The sequence below is a fragment of the Epinephelus moara genome, unplaced genomic scaffold (assembly GCF_006386435.1).
Source record: "Epinephelus moara isolate mb unplaced genomic scaffold, YSFRI_EMoa_1.0 scaffold3529, whole genome shotgun sequence".
In the NCBI taxonomy this organism is placed as follows: domain Eukaryota; kingdom Metazoa; phylum Chordata; class Actinopteri; order Perciformes; family Serranidae; genus Epinephelus; species Epinephelus moara.
In genome coordinates, this window is record NW_026081237.1 from 291 (window position 1) to 1,504 (window position 1,214).

The window sequence follows — 1,214 nt, forward strand, 5'->3', positions numbered from 1 at the left end:
GGTGTGAACACTTTAATGGTGTGAACGCTTTAAGGTGTGAACACTTTAATGGTGTGAACACTTTGAGGTGTGAACACTATAAGGTGTGAACGCTTTGAGGTGTGAACGCTTTGAGATGTGAACGCTTTAAGGTGTGAACGCTTTGAGGTGTGAACGCTTTAAGGTGTGAACGCTTTGAGGTGTGAACGCTTTAAGGTGTGAATGCTTTAAGGTGTGAATGCTTTCAGGTGTGAACACTTTAATGGTGTGAACGCTTTAAGATGTGAACGCTTTAAGGTGTGAACGCTTTAAGGTGTGAATGCTTTCAGGTGTGAACACTTTAATGGTGTGAACGCTTTAAGATGTGAACGCTTGAGATGTTAATGCTTTCAGGTGTGAACGCTTTAAGGTGTGAACACTTGAGATGTGAATGCTTTAAGGTGTGAACGCATGAGATGTGAATGCTTTCAGGTGTGAACACTTTACGCATGAGATGTGAATGCTTTCAGGTGTGAACACTTTAATGGTGTGAATGCTTTAAGGTGTGAACGCTTGAGATGTGAACGCTTTAATGGTGTGAACGCTTGAGATGTGAATGCTTTAAGGTGTGAACGCATGAGATGTGAATGCTTTCAGGTGTGAACACTTTAATGGTGTGAATGCTTTAAGGTGTGAAAGCTTTAAGGTGTGAACGCTTTAATGGTGTGAACACTTGAGATGTGAACGCTTTAATGATGTGAACACTTTAATGGTGTGAACGCATTAATGGTGTGAACACTTTAATGGTGTGAACGCTTTAAGGTGTGAACGCTTTAATGGTGTGAATGCTTTAAGGTGTGAACACTTTAAGGTGTGAACACTTTTATGGTGTGAACACTTTGAGGTGTGAACGTTTTAAGGTGTGAATGCTTTAAGGTGTGAACACTTGAAGGTGTGAATGCTTTAAGGTGTGAACGCTTGAGATGTGAATGCTTTCAGGTGTGAACGCTTTAATGGTGTGAACGTTTTAAGGTGTGAATGCTTTAAGGTGTGAACACTTGAAGGTGTGAATGCTTTAAGATGTGAACGCTTGAGGTGTGAATGCTTTCAGGTGTGAACACTTTAATGGTGTGAACGCTTTAAGGTGTCAACGCTTGAGATGTGAATGCTTTCAGGTGTGAACACTCTAATAGTGTGAACGCTTTAAGGTGTGAACGCTTGGGATGTGAATGCTTTAAGGTGTGAACACTTTAATG

The 1,214-nt window shown here is 41.0% G+C and overlaps 1 long non-coding RNA gene across 6 annotated transcripts in view; it reads left to right on the forward strand.

Moving 5' to 3' along the window:
* Positions 1-1,208, forward strand: part of LOC126387314 (uncharacterized) — a 1,498-nt gene extending 290 nt beyond the window's left edge. For 3 of the 6 annotated variants that reach the window (XR_007569630.1, XR_007569627.1, XR_007569632.1), the window contains 2 exons: positions 35-388; positions 537-1,208. This is a non-coding gene — a long non-coding RNA (uncharacterized LOC126387314). The remainder of the gene's footprint in view (positions 1-34; positions 389-536) is intronic. The other 3 variants (XR_007569628.1, XR_007569631.1, XR_007569629.1) reach the window with 3 other exon arrangements.
* Positions 1,209-1,214: the final 6 nt, after the last annotated feature.